Genomic DNA, 13,531 nt, shown 5'->3' with positions numbered 1-13,531 from the left:
ATTTAATTCATTAATTTGTATTTAAATTTTATTTGCAATCAATTTAGTCAATTTAAATTGAATTTACTTTTTTTCCCCCAAAATAGTTGTAGTTAATTGCAGTTTTGCAGTTACTTAAATGTTGAGTTTTTTCGAAGGATGTCCTCAACCAGGAACCAGGAACAACACATCATTTCCCAAATTACCGTGTTTTCTTGTGGCACAGCCTACATCTCAAAAAGTAAAGAATAATTAGATTTTCTTGTGATATGTCCTGTCCTCTTGAGTTTCTAATACATATGCAAGGTGTCTCTTTACTCGTGTCCATTGGGAAATACGTTTCTAAAGTGACATTATGAAGGAGAATGTATGTTCAGTCAATGATTTCTTTGCTGTTGTAGTATTAAGCCTCACAGTGGCCAGTGGTTGAGAGTATAGGGAATATGGTCTGTGGTGTTACACATACAACCGTAACACTTACGTGAACTTTTGACCCATACTACAGATGGAAAGAGACAGAGGGTCTAGGGGAAGAGAATGCAGGACATCCTACTCTATCACAACATGCTCGTTAGGAATAGATCCACGGTGTGTGGTCTGCTGTGTGTGTGTGTGTGTGTGTGTGCTGTCTTTGCTGTGGAGTGTTTATTGAATAGTAAAGAGCGGCTGTTATGAAACCCGATTAGAAGAAGTTTATCTGACTGTTTGATTTCAGCCGAGATGCTACCATCATTAAAAGCTTGTGACATTTTTGGTATTTGAAAGACATTTTTCTGCAAAAACAGGCTTTTTTGGTGTCTATCTGACTGATTTACCATGGTTGAGGGACCCCATAACTGCAGTGACCAATCGGGTTAAGATCTGCTGTGGGCTAGAACAAACATGTGACACAAGAAACGGAGGGAAATTCCTCCGGCCTCAGAAAATCCTTTTTTTTTTTTTACTTCCCCCTGACCAGTGAAACGATAAATGAAGTCTTTCAGAACGCCTCTGAAGCCTCTCTTTCTATATAATTATGATTTAAAATTAATTTAGCGTATCCAAATCACTATTAATGTACTTTTCTTTGTACACAGGCCACATGATTTCTCTGGCTAAAGCCATTTACACGCTTGTGCAACTATATAGTGATTTTTTTTTTTTTTTTTTTTTGGATTATTTATAGAAGCACCTGCCCAGAGCGCTCTTATTATTTAATGTACCCATCAGAAATCCAGCGCTAGGTCTTTTGTTCTCTCTTTGTGTTGTTGTCAGTATGCGCGTGGTGTTGTAGCGGGGCGCCGCTATGAAACTACATGTAGCAATATCTGGTCAGCACATGACATCATGTGACAGCGCTGCGGATGGCCCTCCCCTCAGGTATTTGTTCACACGCTCCCAGGGGAGCTTCTGCATAAGTCAACAACCCCTTTAAAGGCATTTGCTCACAATGGGAGAATTCTGGCTGTTTCTACATGCGCTTTCAACTTTGTTGAATGATACTTACTGCGGCAAGTAATTTTTTTTTTTTCCTTCTCAGAGGCTAATTCTGGGATCGGGGAGATGATTTAAACCCTTTTTTCCACTAATTACTTGCTGAACATAATTAAAAAGGCGTACTTCATGTTACTATCTAATAAGCTTGAAACGATTCCCTTGTGGAACCAGAGGCCCTGAAGACGTGTGTAACACTATTAAATCTTTACCAACCTGATGATGATTGTCATTTTTTTCCCCCTCTTCTCTTCCTGTTTTTTTTTTTCCCTCAAATTTTCCCCCTTTCTAATGATGTCGAGCTCATTTTTAGTCTCTTAATGGTGTTCAAAAAAGTTTGTGATGATTGCGCTATGCCATTTCGGAGATTCTGCCACCGTTTGGGTTTCTGAAAGTGTCGATAATAAAAAGAAACGTAGCCTAAGCCAATCAGAATGTTAGAATGATTTCTGTAGGATCGCGTGACACTTAATTATGAATGAAGTGACGGCTGCGGGAAATTGAGCTTTGCCATTATAAATTGCATAATAAAATAGAAAACATTTTATTGTAATGGTTGTAATGTTGCTTCACTTCCATTGTTTTTTATCAAATAAATGCAGACTTGGTTAGATACTTCTTGTTTTGAACGATCAAGTACTTTACGTTCTTTTCTCCGAAAGCATCTAAAGTTATATTTTGTCTTTCGGGCACGCTTGATGTCTGCTGATTCAACTGTCCCTTATGTCTTGGCGTTCAACTTTCATGGACTTTATAATGGACGCTATAAGAGTATAAAGAGTATTGTGGGATCAATTAGATCTTTCCCCTTCGCTTCGAGTCTTTCCCATATGGGACATAAGCCATGAATGCCACCCAATGGTTGACCTCTGTGGGTCTTCTCGGTATCCGCCGAGCGTGGTTGGTCCTCTTGGAGCTGGTGCCGGCAAGGTGTCATTATTAAGAATAGCCACACTCCTTCTGACAGGTCTGGGACTACTCAGCTGTCTCTTCGGTTGGCTGATAGCTCTCTGATAAAGAGACGGCTCAAGTGGCTGACAGGGCTCTGCTCTCACAAGACGCACAGGGAAGTGATGTCATAGAATCCGATGTCATGCGAACCTTAAAGTTTACTTCCAGGTCGACAGTGGCCTCAGAATGTAAATATTATTTGCACAAAACTCTTTCAAAACGTGTGACGATAATGCGACAACGGTAAAGATATCGTTCTTAATATTAAAGAATCCACACAATAATGGTAACGATAAAGGCAAAGATATAGTTGGAATTTTTTTCAGAACGATTTTTTTTGCGCTCGAACCATTGACAACCAATCGGAATCCATCCTACCATCACGCGCTTAGGAATTAAAAGCGGCAGACTCGTTTGAGCTTGTAATGAACGGACAACATTGTTCACCGGTGTAAACCCAACTATAGTTAGCGTTATCTTTTATAGTTGGCGTGCATGGTGTGAACGGACCTTAAATGGGCACATCTTAAGAAACTTTGTTTATACTGGAAAAATAAAATAATTATTTTTGATACATTCAGCACTTCTTATTTTTAATGGCAAACAATTATTTTGCATTGCGAGAGCTTATTAGTTTACACCTCTGAAAAAAAAAAAAAGTTTCTATTAGTTCACACTTTTGCTACAGTTACATCATTTTCACACTGGCTTGTCATTTTTGACCCTTGAAAACAGAAACTTTTCAAAACAGTGCAGACACCGTTTTAGTTTGAAAACTCGTGCAGTTGCGTTTCAGTGTAATTGGACCAAAATGGAGAATTTGAAGAAAACAATGGCGGTTTTTCCCACATTCTCTCTGTGTATCTTTGACAACCGCGTGGACAACATTGTGCTCCTTGTTGTACCCATAGATATGTGTTCATAGATTCTCCATTAGACCGCTCCAAGCATGCAGACATTTCTGCCATCTGTATAATAGGGATTCTACCTATACATATCTATGGTTGTACCTGCCTGAATGGTCATGACAGAGTCTTTTCAAACAGCCTGGACAGAGATTGTTTGTGAAATGCGGTGTAGACGAGAATATTAAAGTTTAAGTATGGCCACTGTATCATCGTTTAAACGAACAAATAAATACAAACCATAATAAAATGCCTCTAAATCAGTATTAATAAGGTTTTGGTGTGTACTATGTTGCATTGCTTGTGCTGGGTCCTGGTTGAGATCTTGACTTGGATGGTTCCTTCTTTTTCACAGATTGAGAGAAGTGAATAATGCCCAAAGATTTCTACTGGTCCCGTTGCTGCAGAAATGCCCTGAGGCTGAGTCTGGAGTGAAGCCAAGGTAAGCTTAGCAAACTGCGACGAACACACAGTCACTTTCTTTCACACTTTCTCCTATCAAATTGTTAGTTAATTCTTGACATCGAAGGTCTAGCGTGTGTTTATGAAACTGCATGGTGAGAAGATGAAGAAAACACTTGTATGATATACTGCAAAACAAATGAAAGTGTGAGTTGGTGTGGTTTGTGTGGGAGGCGTGACATCATTTCCTCTCTATTTGGTCTGAGCAGCAAAAAAGGAACCTTGTTTTCTGTTGTTTACATCCTTGATTTTTTTTTTCCTTTTGTCTTTTTCTTAACATAGATTTTTAACAGAGAGGGCTAAGTAACATTTACAAACGTGTGTGTGTGTGTGTTATATATTCTGGCACTTTCTATAGATTCCTGTCTATTAAAAAGTGTGTGTGTATGTGTATATATTTCTATTCATATTTTAGAGTAAAAAATATGTACACTACACATAAACATGTAATATTTTCGTATTTTATGTATTTAAATGTTTTTTACAAATGTATTTCTATTTAAAAACAGTTTTTTACAGCTAATACATATGTATTTTTATTCCGTGTTACTGGCATGCGTTCACAGATTCAGTCAGTAGTTTGATTGTACAACTCTAGTAAGTGGCACTCAGAATAGCAGCCGCAAGTGAGCATGTGTTTGGCTGCATGTGGATGCCACAGTCGCCACCTGCTCTGCTTGAACCATTGCTCTCTGCTGTCATGTGACTGAAGAGCAGGGTATTGTCTTGGTGTAAAAGAAGAGCGCTCGCTGTGAGTAGACCGTCACAGAGGAGGAATTTTCGAGCATTCGCTGTGTGCGTAGCGGCTTGGGAGGGGCTGTCGGGGCTGGATTTTCCTCTACGGGGAGGGCAAGGGAAGCTGGGGGTGGGGCAACTGTAGCCGCTCAGATGGGATTTGCATTAGTAGTTTGTCAGCTGTCATTAGGAGCAGATGACAGTGAGGATAAGCTGTTTGCACACGGCTCTCTCTCCTCCCCTCCTCCATGAACTGACCGTTGCATACACCTAAGAAAAACCAAAGCCAAAGTGCTTCATTTTGATGTTTTAAATTTCGGGATGACGGTTAATTGTCATCCGATTAATTGAGTTTAACAGTGTAATTGTCTGCATTGCTCTTGCCTTTGCATGATTATGCGTAGTTTTCAGTCATTATTTTTCACAGTAAACTTGGAAGCGTGTAATGATGTTAATGCTGTAAAAATAAGGCTACTGTAAATGAGTAGAATTGTAGTATTTGAAATATTAAAATATATATTTTCTGGCCCCTTTTTTTTGTACTTATAAAAATCTGAAAATTATGTTATCATAAGTCTTTGGTTTAATAGTTGTTGAGTTCGTTATTCTCTCTTCTGGAGGTGATGAACACATGAAAACATGTAACCGTTGTAAATACTTGCTATTACGTGTTTATCTCAAACCACCACAGATTGTATGTGTTTGCATTAGTGTCTGTAAAGCTCACATTTCTCAAGATGCACTCCGAGCAGGTTTCAGAAAGAGAAAAAAAAAATGTGGCAGTTGATTTGAAAATTTGGCTGGCGATATAATTGGAATTTCAAGTGCAATCAGTGCATGCGAATGATTATGTAATAATCAAGACAGACTTTTGAGTGACTTGTTTTCTGTATAGGCATTCCAGCCCATGTGTCAGGTTATGCTGAGTGTTGCACGCAGTGTCAACTTCTCAGCACTGTCCATATCTTGCAAAGACACTCTATATATATTAATTTAGGTTAACCACGTCATCTCCTCATCTATAGCCCTTAAAGGAACATGTACTTTATTTAGAAATCAAGATAACCGTTTAAGTGGTTAACTCTTAAGAGAGTAAACACTTAATTGCTTAAACTAAGTGCACATTATTCAGTGTATTTACATCCTGCAAATACATATTTGTGCTGTCTGTCTTGGACATATAGATAAAGTTAACGTACAGCTGTAGGTGTTACATGACGTGTTATTATTCAGGTAACTAGAGATAACCATGTATAACTTGCTCTGCAAGATTCTTTAAGAACTGTAGCTGCACTACTACAGTAGTTGACCTCAATAGAAAACCAACAGTAGACCGTTAATGCTAATGCTAATGCTAAAGCTAAAGCCTTAATGTTATTGAGAGTGTTTTCTTATGCAAAATGCCTTAGCTGTCATATTGGATTTTTTTTTTTTATTAAGATTAGTCATGTTTTTGTGTTGTTTTGTCTTACAGAAGTGAGTCTTAAAGTACTGAAACAAGTTTCTTCAGTTTTTGTGGCTAAAATATGCCTAAAACCGAAGTTTGTGGTTAAAAATGTTATCGATTCTATAATATTCAACGTCATTAAAAAGGCAGCTGCAAAAAAGTGACTAAATAGGACTAGGTTGTCAGGGACAATGAATGTCACAAAGCTGTACAGGAAAACTCATCGACTCGCTCGTCTGATTTTACAGCCATGTTGCTTTCATGCTCAAGCTCTTGCAAACTACTCTAACTCTGGAGATTGAAAGAGTTGTCAGCAACTCTATGTAATAGCCGTTGAAGTCACCACTGTGGTGTAGTTCATTTATAGGTTTATTTCTGCTCCTCAACTTTTGTGAAGATTATCTCGATGAGCATGTAAGAAACATATAACTTTTTGGCCAAAGAGCCTCTTTTATTTATCTTACAGCATTTTTGTTGAAAGATCCAGGGTTGTGGTAACTTCCATGTTGGCTTGCAAAAATGTGTCATCCCTGCAATACCTATGCTTTCCTGAACTAGTTTGGACTGGTAGTTAACAAGTGTAGGTCAAGTTGTTTTATTTTACAATGCGAGATAGCTGTTTACAATACCCTTGTTCCGTAAACTCTTTCTTTTAATTAATTCCATGAAGTTTCAAATTTTTCGACAAAACCAGAAGGTGTCGGCGATCTGATCTTTTGAGCTCTGTTTGTCAGCTGCACAATGTGGACCCTCCCACCTAGCATGCACTAGAGAAGTTTATTGATTTTTCTCACTGCATCTGTGCCTCTCGTAACCCAAAACCCATCAATACACATCAGACATTTAACCCACTCTCCGTTACACTTTCAGTTATGGGAATACAGTTAACCCAACATTTCAAAACGCACCGACAGGCTCAACGCCAGAGCAAAACGGTACACTTCTGATGGACAGATAAGGGAAATCCATTCTCCTCCAGCCGCGAGCGTCCCGTGCCCGTTAGCCGCTCCAGATCCGCCGTTTGCCGCTTAATGTGTTTATTATACAGCGCTCTCCCCGTGGCAACTTGAAGTGGCTGTCAGTTTAAAAGATTCATGAATATGATCAGCTTCAGTAAATGGACGTTGGCTTTTTGGGCCTGCTTGATGCTGGTACTTTAAGACCATTACGTTCTCCGTAATTGTAGAGCTTATGAGTGGCAGGAACATCTCTCTTTCCCTCTCTCAGTCAAGCCATCTGGGACAGTGGCTGGAGACCAGGCCTGCGGCTCTTGGGAGGAGAGAATGTCGATCTCCCCTCCTCCTCCTCCTCCTCTTCCTCCTCCTCTCCTGCTCTCTATCTGTCATAAGCTCTTTGCCATCCCCACCCCCCATCTGATCCGCCCCTTGTTTTTCCTTCCTAGACTGTTTTCAAGTCTTTCACATCTTCTCCAGCAGCACTGATTTGGTTTCATTTCCTTCACTTCCTGCCTCTGCTCGTTCTCACTCTCTGACGTTTCGTCTTCGGGCTCATTATCGTCAGCTGAAAAGGCTGTAAACACTGAATCTCCTGCAAATCTCCCTCAGACGCTCGCTGCTAATAAAGGCCCATCTGTTCTGCATAACCACGATCCCCATCGGCCTTAGGGATCTCTCCACACTGTAATCAGTAATGTTGGGTAATAGCTGTGGGTTGCTCGCAACAGCTCCACACACTCTTGTGTATTTTGGCTTTGTGAACCACCACCCCCCACCCAGATATTTAAGTCGTTTCACCTTCGAGCTGAATTTGGGCTCGGTGCCATCAGATGAGCGCTAAGGTTGGATTTACGTGGCGGGGTTTAATGTATGATTATGATGCAATTCCCTTCAGTTTGAATAATGCTCCGGTCCGTATAGGAGGGTCAAGCAAGGACATTGTTCTTTACGGTAAGGCTAGTCATTATGCAAACCCTTCAAAGACCCCTGGACCGATGCGGAAGCGGTGCCCTCGCCATTTTCGAGGGCCCTACAAGCACAGGGTGTGTCACCAGTCTTGATCCCTCTGAGCTTTTCAAGCCACAAGATTACAGGGATGGCACATGAAGCTTTGGTGCAAGCTGCCTCTTTGTCTACTCCAGGAGAATGATGGATTGAGTCTCCCTCCTCTGCTGCTCTCTTGAGATGTCTGTTGGGCTTTGTTTGGCAAGTTTAGCTCTCTGTCATTTGGTAGGCGCAGTGTTAACCTTTCACAGTATCCCATCCCACAGTTGTAGCTGGAGGCCCAAGACTACAGTGTATGTTCTGCTCCGGTATTATTAACTTCTCCTTGAATTAATAGAACACAAGGATATAAAGTTTAAATATAAGGATATTTGTTTAATGCTCTATTCTATCGGTTGATACAAATGTACTGATATAGTGTCAAATAAATATCATAAGTCATTTAGAATTTTTATCCTGTCATTTGTGTTATCATATCTTAAAATTGTACTTATTTTTTTATTCAATGTTTATTCTTTTCTGTTCTATACAAATACATTTTTTGATTATATATTTTAAAACTAAAGGTATTTGAAAAATGTTGGTAGTTGAATCCTTTTGTGACAGTAATCCTTTTATTTGGTGCAACTCAATAAGAAATTTATATTTATAAAGCAATTTAAAACAAAAAAACATTTTAAAAACGTTTTTTCAATGCTTATTGCACTCACGTGTATTTAAGCTATTAGGGAAACGTTGTTAGTTTTAACCGTCTTTGCATTTAAACCTTTGTTCAGAAATAGTTGTTCATAGCCAACATGAATACAAATATTACACTTACATATGCTCAGCATGTGTTTTAAACTAGATTTTAAAGGATTGTTTCTTTCCCTTGTCTGATCGCTCTTCTTTGTCATTAGCCCATCAAATCTCAAGATTGACTCTTTGAATTTAGAGCTCTAGTTCAGTTCAGACTTGAGCTGGAGAATCACAGCTTGAGATCTGAACACGTTCAGTTCATACTAATGATCTGTGGAGCGCCGTGCTTGCTGTCTGCAAAAACCGTAAGGTCTGGAGATTTTCAGTTCTTCTTTTCAATTCTAGCGTCGTCGTCTCTGCATTTTGAAGAACCCAGACTGTCAGTCTCCTGTCAGACAGGCGCTGTCTCTTCCACTGATATCCAACCCATCAGCGAATGCATACTGCACACCAAGGGCTCTCTGACAACTTCATCAGTGGGGCAAAGTCAACAGATTTTTGAATCATTACTCGTGTGGGTGTATGTACGTATTTCCTTGCTTCTAAAAAGGCAGTTCTGCTCGTGTTTGTGGTGAGGTAAATCCAAACAGGTTTACTCCAGTTTGCAAAGATGGTACATACAAGATTATTTGTATAGGTATCTCTGTATACACTCGTCATCGGAGCAACAGAATGTCCAGGTTAATGTTATCCAGGCATGACCCGATGATCTCATGAACTCCAGGCCCAAACAAGCAGAAATTAAATCTGTAACTAGGAGGTTTTGGCATGTCATAATTTGTAAGACTTGTGATGCAGTCAATGTGTCTAATGATAAGTTTACACCAACAAGGAACGCCTGTGCTTACATGAGGGATAAGTGTCAGTTTTGTGCGTGTGTGTGTCTGCAAAAAAAAAAAAAAAAAAAATTAGGCTTCAGGATAATTAGCCTGGTTGTGAACTCCTTTTTAGTAAGTGCAAAATAATATTAGCATTGTTTGCCATCACACCTGTTGTCCAGCATGCCTATGTAGTGCGTCACAGACAGTGAATCGCCATGACCTAGTTTTAAGGTCATTTTTTTTCTCTCTGGCAGCTACAGCCAGAATCACATTTAAATGTTAGTATACTCCAGTGCTTTATGGAGGAAGGATGGTGGAGTGATCTCCATGCATTACGCAAACATACACAACACTTGAAAAAAATTTACTTGAAGGAGTAAAGGACTTCCACACGTATTTATATGTTGCATTACAGCTTTAGACAGTGGTTTTAGCACAGCTTTGACAGACTGTATTGGCATTGTTGACAAAATACCCAATTTTAAGCTCAAAATGACTGTCAATTGTTTAATGGAAGCATAAAATGTTAAACTGTATAAATAAACTTAGCTTTTCTACTGCTACAATTGTAAGGTGTTTGCCCAAAGCTTCTTTTCAAAACATAAAAATATCACATTTCCTTATTTATATTCCTTAGATTGTTAAAATAGCCACTGTCAACCTAATTTTACGAAGCTACAAGGATACTTTTTGTGACCTCCAAGTGACCCTATAGCGACATTTTTTTCTTAGTTTGTGTTACTGACATGAGTGCGAGTAATTTTATAACAGAATTAAAATTTTTGGGTGATCTATTCCTTTAATATGCATGAACTGATTAAAAAAGTTTACCTTCAGCACATACTTTTTACTTGACTTGTTTCTTTAGATAAAAGAATCTGACAAATGTACAAAACGTTGTTTTTAACAATAAGCATACATTTTCGGATGCACCTTTCAACACATCAGAGTTTAAACAATTTGCATGTGTGTTCATGCCCCAAAATGGAAAAAAAAAGTTGATTTATAAGTAGATTAATCAGTATTTTGGCACCTCAAATTTCAATAAAACGGCTAGTTAGTAGTGTTTTGGTGCTAATCCAACTGATACCTAGCATAACCATTAACATTTTGTTGGTGAAGCTGACCGAATCACACAGCACTTTTGATTTAGTCAAGCTGGTTTAGAAACCAAGGTGTCAGAACCCGAAAACGCAACACATCCTGGTGCTTCAGTTTAACTTTTATCCCTGATGTTATTGCCTTCAGGGACTGAAGCGATCGAGTGCGATTCTTTTCTGTTCGGATGAGTAAACCCTCCCGAACACGAGTCTTTAGATGTTCATTTGGTGTCAGTGATCAAACATGGTATTTTTAGTTCTGTTGAATCACAAACAAACAAATCTCCCTATAACCCTCCAACTGTCCCAGATAGAGAGTGTCTCTTCTCAGTAGTGTCGATGGCGGCAAAGCTTTCCAGTAGGGAGTCATCCCTGCGGACTTTAAATGGTATCGCTGGAGGAGAGAACGGGAGGCTGTCAGCGCTCTGGATGCCGGAGAGTGGAAGTTCTCTGCGCTGCCTCCTTCTCTTTTCCTCCTCCTTTGTTGAGTGTTACAGGCTGGCACATCTGTTTATGGCAAGAAATGATAGGCGGGGTATAGAGATGGAGATCTCCGTCTTTCCTCAAGAGAATGTAGTACTCGAAGGACTCGGAGCACAATTGAGATCATGTAAGGAATGATATATACTCCTCTGGAAAGAGAATGAAAATGAGTTGAGTTGGTTTGGTTTGCCAGAGAGTCGATGGTTAAAGGGACGGTTCATCCAAAAATGAAAATGTACTCTCTCTCATGTCTTTCCAGTTCCGCAAGAATAAAATATGGTAAGCGCTACAGTACTTGCTTGACACGCAACAACAAAACTCATTGGTTGTTTTGCATCAGTCAAGCGTGTTTGAGCTTCTGTTTACCATGATTGATGTCTTCCATGTCCCCTTGATGAACGTTTTTTATGTCAGTAAAAGCCTCAATTAAATCAGTTCATCATGTAAAGCAATTGTGTCTCTTCAGAAGACTTGGAATAAACCGCTCCGTTTACATGGATTTCTTTTACAATCTCTTTATGAGCTTTCGGTTTGACATTTCAAAAGAAGTTTAAATTGACTGTTTTTATTTTTCAGTGAGGCAATCTTTAAGATAGAATGTTTTTTAGACATTCTAACGAATACTCCCACTACTCTTTTTCCATACAAGTGAAAAAAAAGCATAACAAAAATTGCTACAGTATTGCATAGATGCCCCTATTAGTCCCATATGTCAAGGTCAGTAAGTCGCCTTAAAATATCAGCCATGATTTGAGCTTTTTACGACAAATAAAATTAGCAAAGACTTCTTGGGGGGGAGAAAAATAATAATAATAATTAATTCCAGTAATTTTCTTTCTTTACAACACATGATTTTTGTAAAGTGACTCAATTTTTCTTATCCTGCGTATTCATATATCATTGACCCACCTTGTCGATGGTTTAGCTGAGAAGCCACTAAAACATGTCTTCTCACAAATTTCCAGTGGACAAAAAGATGTATTTTTAATGTTTAATTGGCTGGATAATTGATAGCCTAATTTCCGTTCACATCAAATTATCTAGGCCATCTACCCTAGTAAGGTCTATTACAGTGCATGGAGATAGTGTGGGGGTGGGGCGTGATTTTAGAACCTCCCACCAGGCCCCCAGCGTTCCGCCCACCGGTAAATGCCTATGATTGGCCGTCCACTAACGCTTATCATCTGCATCTTTAACATACTCTAAAGCTGCTAATGGGAGTGAATGATTGAGAAATGTGTCAGTGTTCCTCATTATCTCTGTGCCTCCGCAGTGCTGTTGATTAGTGGAGGTCTGACATGGCTCATGTTGAGCGTGGAACAGCAGCAGGCTGTTCAGAGTCTGCCTGGCTGACTGGCCCTCTCCTTCCCTACTGCTGTAAATAATTAATGCTCCATATCAGTGCCTCCCCGGCCCTGTCGTGGGCTATGCCCTGTTTGCTGCACCAGCTGCGACCTGCTTAAAGCGAAGGGGCTTCCAGAAGCTCGTCATGCTACATTCATGTTGAGCTGTTTGTGTGGCTCTAATTAGCAAAACTTAACTAGGTTAAAGTAGCTGATTGTGGCCTGCCTCTATGAGTCATTCATAAATATTAAACAAGCTGAGCCCGTTTCATGATTGACCCATGTTTGAACAGTAGCAGATGCGTTTTTGACCTTTTTGATTGATTTTTTTTTATTCTTTGTTTCTTCTACAGCTTAGTATGTCGAATGATTGGTTGAGCAGTCAGCTAGACAGAATTCCTTTAGTTTCGCTTTTTAGTCTTTATGCACAATATGTTGTTACAACAATATACAATACATTGCTATATAGTTATGTTTATGTGTTAAATATATATATATATATATATATATATATATATATATATATATATATATATATATATATATATATATATATATATATATATATATATAATTTAAATTATATATATATATATATATATATATATATATATATATATATATATATATATATATATATATATATATATATATATATATATTTAAATTATATGAATATAAATATATACTGGTAAATGTAAATATTTTTAAATATATGCTTTGTGTGTATTTGTATATACATAATAAATATACACAGTACATTTTATGTAAACAAAAACTTTACAATTAATGCAATAAAATTAATTGCGATGAATCATCTGACAGCACTAATTATACCTTTCAAAAAACCTCTAATAATTAATGTATATTTAGTACATTTTTTAAAGTAAAAGGTAATACAAAATATTCATAAATTAATGTGGTAATACTGAAACAACATAGTATCAGATTGGCTGATATTAGTGCTTTTTAGCTACGCATTTTATTTATTTGATTTTTTCAGATTAATTTCAATTAATCATATCCAAAATAAATAGTTGTTTTTGCACAAATATGCAAATATATTTATATATAAATACACAACACATGCATGTTTATATTTAAGTGTCGGTGTGTTTATATTGTATTCTGTA

At 38.2% G+C, this 13,531-nt stretch overlaps 1 protein-coding gene across 6 annotated transcripts in view; it reads left to right on the top strand.

The window, feature by feature from the left end:
- The window catches only part of ncoa2 (nuclear receptor coactivator 2), an 82,433-nt gene that overhangs the window by 16,574 nt on the left and 52,328 nt on the right, over positions 1–13,531 (top strand). For all 6 annotated transcript variants that reach the window (XM_043225653.1, XM_043225651.1, XM_043225652.1 and 3 more), the window contains exon 2: positions 3,664–3,750. The gene's annotated coding sequence lies outside the window, so the exon portion shown is untranslated. The remainder of the gene's footprint in view (positions 1–3,663; positions 3,751–13,531) is intronic.

This window comes from Puntigrus tetrazona, chromosome 24, assembly GCF_018831695.1.
Source record: "Puntigrus tetrazona isolate hp1 chromosome 24, ASM1883169v1, whole genome shotgun sequence".
Classification (NCBI taxonomy): domain Eukaryota; kingdom Metazoa; phylum Chordata; class Actinopteri; order Cypriniformes; family Cyprinidae; genus Puntigrus; species Puntigrus tetrazona.
Note: the sequence above shows the minus strand (reverse complement) of the source record. Positions and strands in the feature narration are given on the sequence as shown.